Raw genomic sequence first — 17957 nt, 5'->3', positions numbered from 1 at the left:
TTTGTAAGATAAGAACTTAGCTTTTTGTAGGATGAGAACTGAGCTTTTTGTAGCGTGTTCCCACAGACGGTGCCAAATGATGTGACGATTTCCAGTCACGTATCATTTTTTGGCTAAGTACCTCATCAGCTCGTCTGCTCCCAAGTGGCCTGTGACTCAGGGGCTGAAGTGGAGCTCCCTAGCGTGGCGCAACCCAGCTGTTCCCTGCAGGAGGTGATCTGGCTACTAGTAGCGATGGGAACTAAACCGGCTACTTCTTGCTGGAGATGATCTGCTCATCCATGTAGACGGCGGGAGCTGAGGGACCTGCGAGAATTGAATCAGAGAACCCGGGGGTGTTTACCCGGCGAGGTCGCTCCGATGGCTAAGTCAGCACCTAGTAGCAAGATGAAAATAATATAAGAGAATGAGAGAGCTAGAGAGCAGGGCTTACCATCTCCTTTTTTTCGCATCCCTTTGCCCCTGGGGGGTGAGGTCTTTATATACTGGAGTCCTCGTGGGTTAGGTGGAACAGTTCCTAGGTTTCCGCTGTGATGGGACATGATTTCGTGTTAGGTGGGGATAAAGCCACCAACTGGTAAGGTTGCCCATTTTCGCCTGACTCGGGCAGTGGGTGAGCTAATATAGCCGTTACAAGTCACAATCCCGCAAAATGTGGGGTACAAAGGTATGTTCCTCGAGGTTGTCAGGTTGGCGCCTATGTCAAGCCACCAGGTCGGTGCCTGGGCCAGGCTGCCAAGTCACACCTGGGCCAGGCCGCCAGCTCGTGCCAGGGCCAGGTTGCGCCAGGGCCAGGCTGCCAGCTCGTGCTAGGGCCAGGTTGCGCCAGGGCCAGGCTGCCAACTCGCGCCAGGGCTAGGCTGCCAGCTCGTGCCAGGACCAGGTTGCACCAGGGCTAGGCCACTAGGTCGCGCCTGTGCCAGGCCACGCTTGGTGGAACACCATCAACTTAGCAAAGGCAAGTAGTTGCCAAAGTGGTCCCGGATGTCACCTAGTTGTTCTGAGGTGCCAGGCTACAAGATGGTGAGCTGCCTGTGTGTTGCATGGTGGCGAGCTGCTTGTGACGAACTGCATGTGGCGAACTACCTATGGCGAGCTGCTTGTGGCGAAATGCCTCTAGCGAACTGCCTGAGGCGAGCTCGAGCTATCTATTTGTCAAGACGCTGCATTTGAATGTAATCTTATTGACGTGTCGGCATTTGAATGGAATCGAAGGGTGTTAGGATTGAGTCCGGATTGTCTGTCCCGAAGGGACCGAAAATTTTCTGTTCCACCCAAGAGAATTTGAACATATCCCTTCACTTGGAGCTTAGAGTCAACGGAGTCCAAGTTCAGATTCAGTGGACCCTTAGATTCACGGAGCCCGTGAACCCTCCAATAGGAGGCGTGCACGTCAACTCCTTTAATATAACGGACTTAACTTCTATCCGTCCCGACGTTAAAAGGCAAAAAATGGAAAACTTTGTTTTGAACGATTTGAACTCTCCCTCCCATTCTCCCATATCCAAGCCTACGAGCCTAACCCTGGCCAGTGAGAAGATCATCGGCAACTTACTTGCGCAAACGACATCAGATGCGATATTGAACACTGCGATGATTTACTGTCCTTAAGGAAGAGTCTAAAGAAACTCAAGAAAAATGTTCTGAAGCGAGCAGAGGAACTTTCTCTCAAAGTTATTAGTGCAGATATCGCTTCTACTTCTTTTTTTCTTCTTTTATCGGTTACGGCAACGATGATGAGCATAGTAGCCAGAAAATTGAGGGCATCTACCACTGCATCTTGATGGTGGTGGCGTCACTCATCAGACTATCACGGATGTGTCAGGCCAGCCCGTCTCCGGGGAAGGCTCCGAATGAGGTTCGACCGGCCATGCCACATCTCCGGGGAAGGCTCCGAATGAGGTTCGACCGGTCACGCCACATCCGAAGATGTTAGGGGTTTTAAATTGTGGAGGTAAAGCACTTCATTCCTTCATATCTCCTCTAAAGACGAGGAAGCGACATTGTGAGAGCGCGGACCCATCAGAGCGAATCTGTACTCTGTATGAACCATGAACTTGACCGGGACAGCGGTTGATTTCTTGCGGCCGCCGGTAAATTTTACATTCACGGACGCCAATTTGCAGTGAGGTCCCTCCGTCCCTTCTCTTTTCCTCTTCACTTTCACACACTCTCTCTCTCTCTCCCTCTCCCTCTCGTCTCTTCATCACATCACATACCAGACATGAAAACCATACCCGCTTTTTTCCTAGCGGTTTTGCTGGCCACCGCCACCCTCTCCGCCGTTGTTCACCCTGAATCCGGTGGGACTCTCCATGCTGAGCTAACGAACGCCAGAGGAAAGGGCTACACCAACAATCACAAGGGTGGTGGATTTTGGATTTTAATCTCATAAGAGATTAAATCCAATGGGTTTGATTAGTCTATTACACAAGAAATTGCACCTGCACATTAGATTGAAAATTAGCTTTTTTCTTAGAAAATTCAGTTTTGAACTTGTCCCACATTGGAAAATTATAAACTTTTTTTTTTTCAGTATTTTAATAGGAATTGATTTACACTTCTTAGAAATAGTAGAGAGTATGGGGTTTGATACCGTGCAACGGCGCAATGAGAGGCGCACTTTGCTCGCACCCGTGTGGCTCGCAAAGGGCGGCTTTGGTTTTGGTGCAATGTTGACTGTTGATTACCGTTGATGAGATTAATGGTCACAATTCGATCGGGTGTGATCAAGAGGCACAATTCGATCGTTGTGTGTTTTCTTCATACCTCTTCATAAACTATTTAAGGAGCATGAATCATACTTCAAAAACACACATTTTCAAAATCTACTTTCTCTCTCTCTCTCTCTCTGAGTCTGTCTCACAGAAGGTTTCTTCAACTTTGTTGGTTGCATATTCTCGCCCAAGGCTCTGTTGTATCCTGTGAACGGATTTGCTTGTAACCCAACCTCAAACTCAATAAAACTAAGTGGGGGCAAATAACGTTCTAAAGACAGTATTTTTAGACACGCTTCAGAGCTTTTCCTCCAAAATTACAATGATCCAATTTACCAACAGTGGAAGCAACAACAATGGGATGGACGATTTCTTCGGTCCTGGTAGTGGTTCCGAGATACCTAGATTTGGCAACAACAACGGTAGAGGTAACGATATCATCGGTGGGGTTATGGTGCGGCAATGGCAATGAGTGAGTATGCTTCTAGATGTATTCTTAGATGATGTTCTCTCATCTCGGGAGGGATGTATGTGAGATTATATGGGATTTGGCTAACTTCTACCTGTATTTCTATTGTGTTATGTTTTTTCTTTTTCTCTAGTTCGACCAGTAATTATTACAAGGGTAATATGGGTTGACATCGGATTGTCACTTATGTCAAGGAGGAGGGTGCCATCAGTAAAGATGAACAGTGTTTTCTTCCAATTGTTCAAATAATTATTATAAGGGTAATATGGGGATTAAAAAATATTATAACGGTAGACTTCAACGAAAGGCAAACAAAAAGGGGTCTTTGTCCTTTTTGTGTCCAGTTCAACCGGATTCCTTCGGTTAACATGCAAACTCCTGTTAACTAAGTGTTGCTGACATGTTCATTTCTAATTGGTGGGTTCACCCTTCCCGTAAACCTAAGGGTCCACTAAATCTGGACTCACGGAGTCAGGCTTTAGCGTCAACAAAAATAAATAAATAAATAAATAAATCTCGTTTGTTTAGTTGTTCTAAACTTCTAATATCTTGCCTTGCCCGCCCAGGTTCTCCAAACATATTCATTCCATCTCAAACCTCTCTCTCTCTCTCCTCTGGTTCCGCCACTAGAGACCACTACTACCAACTGGTCGATGGAGGCTTTTTTCAACTGCTTGACCCTCTCTCTCAAGCTTCTTTCTTCTTCCCAGCTACAACCATCGGAAGAGATCAGAACAACTCTTCATCTTTGAATTTTTTTAAGGGATTGCCTACATTTCCCACTTGAAAACGGAAACCCTGAGAGGCCGGCCTGCTCTCCTTTTCCCATTCTCTTTTTTCTTTTCATTTTTCCTGGTCACAATCAATTGTGCAAAGTAAAAGTCACAGTCGAACTTGACACTTTGGTGATCTCTGCTACTTTCTCTAAGTGACAAACAAAGCAGGTGTTATGCACTAGCTCACTGAAGATGGTCGTGACTGAGTGGCTTCTCCTTCTGGGTTTCAGTCTTCCACCACCTGTTTGGATAAATAAAATTTTCCAAATGGGTATTTTATTTTCCTTGTGATGACTGATGAGCCTCATCGGCTACTTGACTGGCCGTGTCATGCCCAGACATTCACCAACCGCATAGATAAATTGCTTGTCATCAAGTGTCAACTCCTAATTATTGCTTAAAACGAGTTAATTAAAGATAGTTAAGATGTTGTTGACTCCAGTGAAAAAACTTGGAAGAAAACTGGTTAGAACTTGCCGAGTAATTGACTGTTTCGAATTCATCCCTTTACTCTGATAAGTGAACTTGATTCCCACTCAACTGGATCAATTTTGCTGGTTTCCTACATCCTGCCATGTCGTTTTTCTACAGAGAAAGGCTGCCATTCATGACTGATTTTGGGGTAGATACTGATGAATTGATTTTTATTGATGCATCGATTTTTTGGCTAAGTACCTCGTCATTTGGTCTGCTTCTAAGTGGTCGATGACTCAGGCCGAAGTGGAGAGCTTTAGCTGCCGAGCTGAGTCGAACTGGGCAGGTTAGGTGGCAAGCTGACTATAATGCCGAGCTGACCAGGTGGCGAGCTGCCTGTGAAGTGTCGGGCTGACCAAGTGGTGAACTGGATTGATGAGCTTCGTTGCTCTTTACAGACCTGCAAGGAACCAAATGTCAGAGGACCTGGGGTGGCTTACCCGGCGAGGTCGCTCCGATGCTTAAGTCAGTACTATCATAGTAGACTGCGAGCTAAAAATCACAAAGTATGAGAGTTAGAATTTGCTTACTTGCCCCCCTCATGTCATTGGGGTTGGTGCCTTTATATAGGCATTGTTTGGCGTGGGTTTCATGCACCATATCCGAAATTTCCGAGAAGTCGTCTAAGTGGTCCGAGATTCCCTAAGGCAACCGCCATGCATGTTGACCACCCTCCGGATTGTTCGGCACGTGGGCCAACTTCCAAGGATCGTGGGAGTGTTCGGATATGCATGCCGAATTTGTCGTCGAGCACGTCTCGCATGTCGCCAGGTTAGCACCTGGGCCAGTCCGCCAGGTCGCGCCAGGGCAAGGCTGCCAGGTCGCGCCAGGGCCAGGCCGCCAGGTCATGCCAGGGCCAAGCCGCCAGGTCACGTCAGGACCAGGCTACCAGGTCGTGCCAGTGCCAGGCTGCCAGCTCGTCCCTGTGCCAGGCTGCTAGTTTGCGCCAATGTCAAGTCGCGCCAAGGCCAAGCTGCCAGCTCATGCTTGTGCCAGGCTGCCAATTCACGCTAGAGCCAGGCCACCAGGTGAGACACCATCAACTTGGCTAAGGCAAGTTATTGCCAAAGTAGTTCCGGGTATCACCTAGTTATTCCGAAATGTCATGTGTTACAATATCATTGGAGGGTCAAATCCGCCCTCATCAAATACCACTTGTTTTGTAATTTGTTTTCACACGCATCGCCAACAGGACTTAGTTGTGCTCTAGATTAGGTGGTTCATTGTAGGAGAGAGCTTGCGCAGGGTATAAGGCCGAGTGAGGGACATAAGAAAACCAAAAAACAGAACCACCGCCAAAGACTTTGGTCAGAGTAGACAATTCATTTGTTCTGAGAATAAACTTCTAGAAAAAGCTCGTGGGACCTCAAACTGCTTTGTTCAATTACGACTCAACTCCAAGGAAGCAGCCCTACGACTAAAGCATGTTTGAAATGTCAGGGATGAGAGACGAGAGGGAAGAATAAAGAAGCAAAGTTTCTGGAGAGAGAGGGGGGGGAAGGAAAAGGAGGAACAGAGAGAGTGGGGGCTTGAGATGGAACGGCAATTCAGACTTGAAAGCCGGCTACAAATGTACCGTGGTTGGGGGGGGGGCGGAAGAGGAAGGAGATGTACTTTTTGAGATTTGAGCGGGTTAACAAAATTTGATAAGTTATGAGTTCCGATTGTCGTTAAGTCCTTGACTCCGTTAGTTTTGAGTTTGGAATGAAGTGGTGTCGTGGATACTCCTGGACAGAGGATGCGAACCCGTCAGGATTAAAGTCTTGGGCCCACGTGCAGTTTAGCCCCGTGACCCACTTGCAGTCTGGTCGGTTAGGTGGGTTGTTACACTGCAATCGACCATCTTTATAATTATAAATAGGGAAACTTCTTGATCAATAACCTTGTATTTTGGTTCGAGTGATAATTTGGTCCTCAAATTTTAAAATGCAACAATTCAGTACATGAACTTTCTGACAATCCAGTATTTGAACTTTCAAAATGTGATAATCCAGTACTTGTAGTTAATCAGTTCGTTAATCAATTGTTAAGTGACATTTGAAAAGTCAAAAGTGCCCTAAGAATGTCATCTAATTCTCTTTATCAACCATCTAAACATTGACAATAAAATGAACAATCCCAAATTCTAAATTCTTCTAAATAGTCACCAACTTTTTTTAATAGAAGAGGCTAGGATTTGGGATTGTTCAGTTTTTTGTCAACGTTTGGATGATTGATAAAGAGAATTAGATGACATTCGAAGGGTATTTTTGACTTTTCAAATGTCACTTAACAATCGATTAACGGACTGGTTAACTACAAGTACTGGATTGTCAAATTTTGAAAGTTTGGATACTGGATTGTCGCATTTTAATGATCGGTGACCAAATTGTCATTCGAGCCAAAGTACAGGGTACTGGTTGGGAATTTTCCCTATTTATAATTACAAAAATGGTCGGTTGCGGTGTAACAACCTAGTTAACCAACCAAACTGCAAGTAGGCAATGGGGCTAAATTGCACGTGGGCCCAAGACTCTAATCCTAACACCCTTCGATTCCATTCAAATGCTAACATGTCAACAAAGCGTGTCAGGTAAGATTACAGTCAACTGGGAGAGAATGTGATTGCAAAAAGATACTATTTTTTTTTTTGCAAAAAGAAAACACGATATTAGGTTTCTTTATTTTCAAAATTTACTTGCCATGTTCGTCTATTCAAATGGCCACTCTGGTGTTGGACTGAAATGCTGGCAAACTGTAATGGTGAACGACAAGGATTGGAAACCCCATTAACAAACCTATTTTCAAAAACAATAATACAACCCCATTAATAGCAAGGATCGAAAATTCCCGATTAGTACCTTGTACTTTGTGTCTAATACCACTTTGGTCCCCGAACTTTAAAATGCGACAATTCAGTACCTAAACTTTCAAAGCGTGACAATCCAGTAACTGTAGCAGTTAATATGCCATTAGGTGACATTTGAAAAGGACACAAATGCCCTTCTAGTGTCATTTAATTTTCTTTATCAATCATCTAAACATTGACAAAAAAAATTAATAATCCCAAATCCTTGCTTTTTTCATTCAAGAAAGTTGGGGTTACACTTGAGTGGGTATTTTGGTAACCCCAACTTTCTTGAATGGAAGAGGCAAGGATTTGAGACTATTAATCTTTTTTGTCAATGTTTGGATAGTTGATAAAGAAAATTAGATGACACTCGAATGACATTTGTGTCTTTTTTTAAAGTGTTACTTAACGACTGATTAACATCTATTAACAATAGGTGAATTTTCCCTTTTTTTGTGTTATCAGTAGATTTATGAAAATTTCATAAAGATATTTGGGAAAAATATAAATTAACAAAAAATTTGAAAAATATAATTTTTTCTGTCCCTATAAAGACTCAATATGTTTTAGATCTATGGATTTATCTATCATATGAATAGAGCAATTGAAATTTCTTCCTTAATATTTTTTTTGATTTTTTATATTTTTAGAATTAAAAATTAAATAATAATTAATTATATTTTATCATTTGATCACAACAATTGAATATATTATAATTCCATGGATGATCTATCATATCCACAGAACTATTGAAACTTCTTCTTTAATAATTATTTATTTTTATTTTTATGTTTTTAGAATTAAAAAATAAATAAATAATTATATTTTATTATTTGATCACAATGGTTGAATATATTATAATTCTATGGATGATCTATCATATCCACAAAGCAATTGAAATTTCTTCTTTAATAACTATTTTTGAATATATTATAAATGTTTATTTATTTTTTATAATTTTTAAAATAATAAATAATTATTAATTATATTTTCATATAGTAGTTGTGCCAATGCATATTTTATGGTTGAATAGGAGATATGGGTTTTTCCATCCCATAAAATATTAAAACTTAATAATTATAATTTATAATATATAGTTAAGTATATGATTTTTAATAAAGTTATAATTCACTATAGTATATATATATATTTTTTTAAAAATATTAAAATATATTAATTTCATATATATATATATACGGTTTTATATTGATGTATTTTTATGATTTATTAAACTATTTATAATGTATTTATGCTTAATTTTTTTCGATGCGCATGAAGCGTATTCGAAGAAGAGGAGGAAGAAGAATCAAGCACTGAATGAAGGTTACATTCAGAAAGAAAGAAATTAAACAAGCTGCTCCATCGCTTGTCAAGAGAACGAGTGACCCTTCGAGTTCATGACGTCGTGATCAAGGGCAATGCCAAGGCCAAGGATTTTCTTATCGAAGCTGAAGTTGAGGTACTCAAGAATGCAACCTCCATGCAAGAGCTCCTCCAAGCTGCTGGCATTGTCAATACAGGCCTTCAGAGGCTTGAAATATTCGATTCCGTCACCATTTCTCTTGACTTGGAACCCCCGAGCTACCCCATACTGCTAATATCATTGTCGAGGTCGTGGAGGCCAAAAATCCCCTCATTGGATATATCGGAATCTTTTCCAAGCCTGAGGTACTGCTATTATTGTTTTCTTATTCCCCCATTTCTGAATTTTCATTTTTTTGGGGGGCTAAACTGTTGCTTCGTGCTGGGGTTTTCGTCTTTGGTGTCGCAAGAATTTGCTGTTACAACTTGGAGTCGGTTGTCCAGTTTTCTATGAATGTGTGGCCGATCGCTATGGAAATTAGATTGTTGTATGTTTGGGCGGGGGATTATGATGTTGTAACCGTTGTTTGTTCACTGAATTTTGTCTTGCATGATGAAAATGCTAGTTAGGTTGCATCTTATAGAAGGAAGAAAAGCTTATCATGGTGCCACACGTCCCCCAACAAAAAAGGGAAAACTGCCTTTTGCCAAATACCAAGAAAAGAAGAGGAGATTTGCTTTCTGCAGGTTTTTTTCTTACACAGAGATCTCATATGAACATAGTAGAAAACAATCTTGCAAACTTTTGAATGGACTCTACTGTTTGCTTGATTTGAATTATATCTCAGTCTGTAAATCATTGGGCCACTGATGTTGATTGATCTTCCTTCACAATATTTTCTTCTTCTAAGGGACATATTTTTCTTTCACTTGTTAAACCAAGGAAAGCAGGTAATGTACATTTTGTGCTCCTCTATTTCTGTAGTTCTTGGGAGATGTGTAAACCTACGTGAAATGTGCATAGTCATTCTCTGCTAATTGCCCAAGTGTGCATGTTTGAATAACTGAGAATCTGATATAGAGTCATTGTTGTTTAATTCTAGATGTGAACATCTAGTTTACATACTAATACTTATATTCGATTAAAATGCTACAGCGAAATCTCGCCTTGCAGTCATATACAAGATATAGATATGCATTTCAGCATACATGAGCAAACATGTGGATATGTATGCAGATGTACATATTTGTGAATGCATAGATAACCATATTATACAAATTTATTAAAACATACATTAATTCATATGGGTAGAAATGGACCATTCAATTTTTTTATGTTTAAGAACATGGCGAATTTTCTTGTAGATTTCTCTTTCTATTACATTCTTTGGATTTTATACTTAAAATGGTTATAAATATATTATCAAATTATCTTCATATGGTTTTTGAAGTTGCAAACATGCTTTTGTAGGCTAGGTCTTGGTCACTTGAAGGATCACTCAAATTGAAAAACTTGTTTGGGTATGGGGACATTTGGGATGGTTCCTGGGCATATGGGTGGGACCAAACATCAGAAGTTAAGTTCTGGCTTGTCCTTGCCCAGATTCAAAGGATTAATAATCCCTCTTGTGGCTTGCATATCTCTACTTTCCCAGGATTGGTTGAAGTCCTCCTTTTACAAAGATCCATCATTGGGCTTATCTGTTGGTTTAATTTCTTCTAGGCATCATGACCTGGTTTACAATCTTACATGGCATACCTTAAGGAATCACCTTCGACATAGTCTACTCTCATCCCTGAAATACACTTTTAAACTTGAAATGAGGGATTGGCCATTGAGGCCAACGAGAGGATATGCCTTGGTTTCTACTTTGGTAGTATGTTTTTTTTTACTGTTATTCTTTTTTGGTGCCCTTACTTAAGTAGGACAGATCCCTGCTAATCAAAATTAGGGTATGCGCAAATAACTACTGTCTAGTTCTTCATTACTGGAACTTTTCTTCCATACTTGATACTATGCATGGCAGGCTTCTGTTGTAAAATCTGTTCTTTATCTCTCTCTTTTTTTTTTTTTAAGGATAGATGGAAATCAGAACAGCAATAAACTAGTGTTCAATCAAAGAAAAAGCAAAAAGAAAGTTGGAAAGACGAGTTCAGATCAATAGATAAGAGATAAAGGAAGAGAATAGGGTTTTGGGAGATAATTGAACCTTCTATCAGCCCCCTCTAAACTTCCTTTATTAATTCTAATCATAATTAGGGAATAATTACAATGATGCCCATAATAGGGCAGCTGCACTAAAGGTACTTCAAACAACAATTAAGGCCCATAATAACTTGGGTCCATAAATATAAAAAGCAAACTATAAATAGAAGGACTAAGGCCAAGACCCAATAGCTTAACAAGGACAACCTTTGTTTTTCAGATAGGCCTTGTAAATGTGCACAACTGTAGTGTACACTGTAAATGCTTGCCTCTGGTAACTGATATTAACACTTTGAATGCATCTGTTTATTTGATGGATCAAAGTGATCTACATCTAATTATCTGTAGTCCTGAACTGTTTCTTGGGTCTGATGGGGGCAGTTCTTGATGTTGTTTGGTAAAATTCATTTAGTGAAGTGGGATTCAGTAGAACTTTAGTTTCTACAAGTTTTAAATTGTTGATCAGGCTAATTGAAAGTTCAGTTAAGTTGGTGATTGTGCATATTATTAAGAGTATCATCTTATAGAAGAATCTTCTTCTTCAGATTTTGTAGTCAGATAAACTTTAAAGGGATAATTTAGATGGGATGATAATCAGAACATCAATGAGTGCATGCAATCTAGATTTCCACAGACTTATGTAAAGATGTAACCATATGCTTATCATATTACTTAAAAACTGCAAATTTTTTATTGCTTAACTGATTCCTGGAGAATAATTTGATCATTTTCTTTTCTATCATAGTGCTATATTGGTAATTTGCCATAAATATTTCACATAAAATTTTGTTTGCTCATCATAGTAAATTTTCTGAATTTTAAAATCACCCTAGTTTATTTGTGTTTGCTAAATTTTAGCATTGTCTTGTTATAATAGTTTATTTAGATCATATAACTTTGGGTTAGAAAGTTATTTTATATTTCTTAAAACTTCAATATTTGTTACCATCTCATATACATGCTTAAAATTTCCCCCATCATTTTTTGGTAAATTGTTTATTGGAATTTTAATATTAGAATGAATTCGTCTAAACAACCATTATTGTTTGCTTCAATTCCTTTTCATTACTATTCTTCTTGTTAGAGATTTACCACAAGTCTTCTGCAGTTTCATTGAACTAAATAGGAAGAGAAGTTTCATTTCTAAATACATCTTAATAGACTAATAGTCACTGCAGGATATGAAGTGTCTTTGTATTTCAAGTTCTTAAGAGTATTTCAGGCATTTCTTTTAATTACCAAAACTTTGAATTGATTACTTTTAAGAAAACATCACTTATGGTTGTCAGTGGAGAGCTTTGAAAAAAATGCACTTTTATAATGATAGGATTCATAGTCAAAAAGTTGCTGTATGATAGAGAACAAAAGTTTTGCAGTCTTAGTGCTGCATACAATCTTGAGAGTTTTCTAATTTCATCTGTATTTAGTTTGAGCTTGATGTGAAATCCTTAACTCATGGTTTTTTCTAAAAGAATAAATAAGAAGAAAGAAAGCATGGGAAAATTTGGGGTGTTTTTTGGGAGCACAGAAGCAATATTGTCTTTCCATTCTCAGATCCACCAGCTGCAGGAAACTCTATAAAAGCAGAGCTATTTTCTGCCCTTCATGGTATGAGAATTGCAATTGTACCTGGTCTCTGTAACTTGATTAGCAAAAAGGATTCCAGAACTATTATCGGATGGTGGATGTGTGAAGAATGGGACCGTGGAGTCTCAGACACCAAGTAAGGGAGGTTAGGTTCCTCGCTATTTGTTTGCAGGTTGAGGTCTTATGGATCCCAAAGTCCGGCAGCTACATTGTGGATTCATTGGCCTGTGGAGCAAATAGAGAAAATGTGAAGTGGGATGGATATCCTTTAGATTAATATGTAATTTCTTGTCCTATCAGGGGATTATGGTGGAGTAGCATTGGGCTAGCTTCAACAATATATGCTGTGGATTATGTATAATATATTGTTGTATGTTATTTCTGATTTATATCTCATCAATAAAGTTTTCAATTTACTAATCAGAAAAAGAAATAAAACAAGGGAAAATGAATTGGAATCGGATCATTTTTCTAACCCTAACCCATTGGATTTGGAATCTGATAAATCCAAGGTAGGTATGGTGAAGTTTCATAAATAAATATAATAGCCTCACTCAAAAAAGGGAAGAAAGCTGCACAGGATTTGTAAACCTTCATTTTCTTTTTCTTTTATAATAATTTGAACAGGTAATTTATAGACTTCATTAAAGAGGGGATGATAGATTGCAGTGCCTATCTCAAATATACACAATTCTTTTTCCTTGTTAGAAAATCATCAAGATCTGTGCCATTCCACCTAAGTGGACTTGATCGTAGATCTCCAATTCCTCCATTATATTCTATGGTCATATCTTCAGTTAAAGGAAAAATATGTGTTAGGTTCTTGTGAGAATCCTATAGCAGTCCTAAACTTGGTTAAAATTGGGTCTCCTAGAGCATATTTCTTTGTGGTTCAATCTGGAAGGCCAACTTTTCAGCCTAAACCTTTGGGGCTGTGGGTTTGACTACGCCATTTTCTTCAATTTCAAGAAAAGGCCCAAAGATAACTGATTTTATGAGTATTTAGTTCCATATTAGACAATTCTCAAAAATCTAGATCTATTAAGATTGTCAGACTGGTTGACCAGAACACTGCACACTGCCAACCAATTTAGCAATTGACAGTCTAAATTAGAAACCAGATTGAACTGCTCTGATGGAGTGGTCATCTAATGAAACATGTGACTTTGGCCAAGTCATTGCTAATTTGCTACACATAATTGAGAACACTGCACACTTACCTCATTTTATAACCTATTGGAGCTACTCCTAAGTTCCTACTGATCCTATGCTTTCTAGTTTTTCAACTCATCCATCCCAGCATACACATTTCTTCCATACTCATTTTTTGGACATGTTGTTTCTTGATTGCCTAACACTCTGCTCCATATAGCATAGCTGGCCTTGCAACTATTTTATAGAACTTTCCTTTTAATCTAAGTGATATTTTCCTATCACATAGAACTCTGGATGCACCTCTCCATTTTTCCCATCCTGCTTTATTAGGAGAGATGATATAGTTGGTATTTAGAAACAAGAAAGTTGATAGACACGGGGGTGGTAGAGGGGGAGAGACAGGTTAATTGCCAACTTGAAAGATGATCAACAACCTACACTTGTCATATTTCCATGAGAAAGAGGGAGGTTTTGGTGCTAAAAGGATACATAAAAAAGAGGAGATGTAAATGTGTATGATTCCATAAAAATGTTTTCATTGAAAAAAAGGCATGATCAGAAGTATTGGTGGATGATGGATATCCTTTAGCATCTATTTCAATACCTAAGTTTGTCTGCCAACGAGGGAGGCATTGAAGAAGATATTGCCTTAAGAATTCAGGTCTATATCTTATTAATGGAAGAATAAGATGCAGAAAAGCCATAACAAAGTCAGATTCCCTTCAGAAGATCATCATCATCAAAGTCAGATTCCCTTTAGTAGATCATCATCATCATCCAAGCCTTAGTTGGGATAAGGCTTGGATGCTGCTGCTGCTGATGATCTTCTGAAGGGAATCTGACTTTGTGATGGCTTTTCTGGATGTATAATCATGGGCAATGGAGATGCATGGAAACTGTTAGATCGAATGCTTAACAACCCTGGAAGAAAATTGGTTAGCAACTCCGCTAATAAAAATAAAGATTAGATGAAGAATGAGATGCTTCTTGGATCACATGAATGGCTTTTAGGTTTATTACCAAAAAAAAAAAAAAAGAATGCTTTTAGGTTGCTCTTAATGAGTTATTTTGGATGCTTAAGTGTTTATTGTACTGGATTAGTTGTCTTTTGGCTTACCTTGTCCATTTACAATGTACCATTTCTTGGGAACTTCTCTTAAGGTTTTATTTTACATATGTTTCTATCGCTAATTTGTTCCTTTAGGCTAAATGAGCTGACAACATAAATGTTTTGAAATTTAATATTGGTATTGATGAATTTACCCTTTTCTATGATCCGTGACTTTTAGGCATACCTTTTCTTTCCAACATATAGTATTACTTGATGAACTTGCTTTCCTTTCATATCTGATAGGAGTTTGACCTTCATTATGCTTTCCCATTGGGCTTTTACAATGTAGCGCTTAACTTTGGAATCTCTGCGAGTGTTATTTTCCCATGGGGATGCGGATTCATGAACATGCCTTCCCCTATACCTGAGAGATTCTTCTTAGGTGGTCATTCTTCTCCTATCTGCGCCTTAGGGGGGCCAACAACATTGTCGGGGTTCAAGTGTAGAGGACTGGACTGAACCAAAAAAGCTGATTGTTGACGAATCTGACAATGAAAGTTCAGGTTCATCCCCAAGATCTTGCTGTTACTGCCTTTGCTGACCTATCTTTCAATCTTCCACTGTGGATGTTCAGAGAAGCTGGAATCCATGGACACCTATTCATGTGTGCTGGAAATCTCACTAAATTAACAGAAAATGCATTTCGAGATTTCTCATTTCAAAGTTTTGGAGAGTCTTTCTGTAGCACTGTAGGAGTTGGTGGTGTTGTCCCCACCAAGCTGTTCCGCATGGAGGTATATATTGTAATCTACATTTAGATCCTTATATCCAATTTAGCACAGCTGAAGTCGGGAACTGTCCTCGTGTACATATACTGCACATGTGCTGCTATTGAAGTATGGGCTCATGTCATTCATGGCCTTCCTTTCGCCTACAATATCTTGGGCTTGAACCACTCTTGGGAATTTGTTATATTCTGGGTTTTCCCAAAAAAAGAAAGAAGAAAGGAAAAAGGAGATTGGATCAATTTTGACCGATCGGCATCTTTGGATCATGAAGATGATATTCCCTGGATGTGTACCACCTTATGATAAGCAGGAAGATGGATTTCTTCCAATTTTTTAAAAATATATTTCTGTTAATCACTCACCCCCCTTCAAATGTTCTGACACACCTGATTTTCTTTTCAGATAAACTACTGTTACATACTGAAACAATTTGAACATGACTGCGGGAAGACGGGAGTACAATTTAATCTTTCTTCTCCATTCTACAAGCTGGACTTTTAAGATTCCGTGCTTGGTGCAAATCATTCTTTCTTGAATTGGCACATCGAATATGTTATTCTTGATAAGTTTAGCTTCTTATTCTCCAGTATATATTTGTTATTTAATCACTTATTCACCCAACTTGGGATTGTATACCATATTGTGATCGCATTATTGGGATTTCCACTAGCTGACAGCAATTTTTTCTTGAGACATGGGAAATTTTAAGTTCCCAGAAAGATGCATTTCTAAGAGGCAGAGACAAAACACAGAAGTTACATATGTTCTTATGTATTTGTATTCTCAACCTTAAGTATAATTAATTTGTATATCGGATTTACAAGGGTTTTCTTAATATTTTAATGTGTATCCAGATCTTTCCACAGACTTCATCACCAGTTTGCCGTTTTTTATCATGTACAAAATCTCTTTTCCTTCCTTGGCCTTTTCGTTTACAGCACCATCTGCACCAGAGTGGTCCAACGGGCAGCAGCAAGCCAGCAATACTCTGCACTACTTGGTACTAACCAATAATTTCAAAGCCCAGGTATACGTCTATAATCTATATACATACTACCGTACTCTCTCATTGTATTCCTCTCTTCTCATTGCTGTCACCGGTTAGCACTCAAATGCTTTCTCAAGCAAAAGTTGGAACTTCGAAATCCCATGACTAAGTGTGTGAGGTTATGAATTTTGCCTTCGCCTGTGGCAATAAAAACTTTGGGAGCGATTGGATGCCAATAGAGATACCATTTTTCCTGAGCAACATAAATCTGAACTTATTTCTGTTCACCATCGTGCTCTATTATACAAGTCAAGGTGTCTGTGGTTGGGACCTGGGATCCAGGCAGAGAGCTGCCTCACAGTCCCGAAGAGTGGATGCAGAGTTACCTATTGAGTCATGGAATGCTGCTCGAAGATGAAGTACTGCAGGTCTGTCTTAAAGTAAAAGCTATGGCTTTCGAAAGTTCTGCTATTGCATCAGCTTCTTTATGGTCACCCATCAGCCCCGGTGAGAAACATGCCGTAATGTTTTTCCATATCTCGGATTCAGGAGGGGAATAAACAGTGAAACAGGACAGTAGAAATCGAGGATCCTAACTAACCAACGAACAAACAATAAACAATTTCTACAGAAAAAAGTAAGCTGACCTCCAAACAACAGTGCAGTAAATTGAGATTTCCAATCAAATCACCTAACCATAAACAGCTTTTCCACAATATACATTTATACAATAACTTCATCATATCTTGGCTCTATGGCCATGTGACACAAATATTCCTAGGGGCTTGATACTTTGCTCCATGGTACCCTACTGATGAATGAGTCCTGGATATATTCCATTCACCAATAATCAGTCCCAGCAAATCAACATTTTTTTACTGATAATTAGTCAATGACCAACCCATACTAAATATGGGGCAACTATGCCTACATTTTTTGCAGCCCATTTAGGTTGGTTTTCTTTTTTCTTTTTTATTTCATTTAGAGATTAAATTAGACATTTTTGGTAAATGATTAAATTAGGTTTGATTTGTAGTTAATAACCCACTATCTAAAGGCTACCCCCACCCCCCAAAAAAGCTATCTATGTTTTTTGCATTTTTTCTACAATTTCTGCAATTTTTGACACTTTCTCTTCAATGTCCTGCAATTTACATGAAAATTCTGTAATTTTCATGCATATTCTGCATTTTTTTTGTAATTTCAACAAATTCAGCAATTTCCTCCATTTTCCTGCATTTTTCCTGATACTTTCATGCATTTCCTGCAATGTTTCTACAATTTATATAAATATTTTGCTAATTTTTGCAAAATTTCAGCAATTTTCTACAGTTTTTGTTTTGTTTTTTTTTTTTTTTTGCAATTTGAACCGTTGATGCATATTAAGTATTTGAACCGTTAGATGATATCTAAAATATGGGAGTGTAGTTGTTTTAGATTACACTGGATAATCATTTGTATCGCAAAAAGCACCGTCAAGAAACACTATCAAACAAATAACCATTGCTGTTTTTTTTCTTTTTGAGAAAACAACTTAGGTGGCAGCAATGGAATCAAAATAAAAATTATTGCCGTTTTGGAGGAAAACATTTCACAATTTACTTGCCATTTTTT

At 38.8% G+C, this 17957-nt stretch overlaps 1 pseudogene across 1 annotated transcript; it reads left to right on the top strand.

Moving 5' to 3' along the window:
- The first annotated feature begins 652 nt into the window (after positions 1–652).
- Positions 653–16192, top strand: LOC104602536 (uncharacterized; annotated as a pseudogene). Its single transcript, XR_016082446.1, has 5 exons — positions 653–667; positions 8878–8934; positions 9199–9315; positions 14871–15361; positions 15758–16192. The product of XR_016082446.1 is annotated as an uncharacterized LOC104602536 (transcript).
- Positions 16193–17957: the final 1765 nt, after the last annotated feature.

The sequence above is a fragment of the Nelumbo nucifera genome, chromosome 2, assembly GCF_055504915.1.
Source record: "Nelumbo nucifera cultivar China Antique chromosome 2, China Antique-T2T, whole genome shotgun sequence".
In the NCBI taxonomy this organism is placed as follows: Eukaryota; Viridiplantae; Streptophyta; class Magnoliopsida; order Proteales; family Nelumbonaceae; genus Nelumbo; species Nelumbo nucifera.
Note: the sequence above shows the minus strand (reverse complement) of the source record. Positions and strands in the feature narration are given on the sequence as shown.